This window comes from Sinocyclocheilus anshuiensis, unplaced genomic scaffold, assembly GCF_001515605.1.
Source record: "Sinocyclocheilus anshuiensis isolate Anshui unplaced genomic scaffold, SAMN03320099.WGS_v1.1 scaffold1303, whole genome shotgun sequence".
NCBI lineage: Eukaryota > Metazoa > Chordata > Actinopteri > Cypriniformes > Cyprinidae > Sinocyclocheilus > Sinocyclocheilus anshuiensis.
The window spans coordinates 1,105,451-1,105,772 of NW_015537954.1; positions in this window are offsets into that span (position 1 = coordinate 1,105,451).

The window sequence follows — 322 nt, forward strand, 5'->3', positions numbered from 1 at the left end:
CACACACACACACACTCTCTCTCACACACACACACACACACACACACACACACTCTCTCTCACACCCAGTGTTGGGCAAGTTACTCTGAAAATGTAATCAAATTGTACTGATTACTGATTACTCCTTTTAAAAGTAATCACGTTACTGTTCTGATTACTTTATTTAAAAAGTAATTAGTAATTAGTTACATTACTAGTTACGTTACTTTTTTCTCCATTAAATTTATGAAATCCCAGCATACACGTTCCCGATAAATATTTGTTATTAAAGCATCAACATTCACAGAACACTGTTATTTTTAACTAAAGCAAGCGGCTGCTG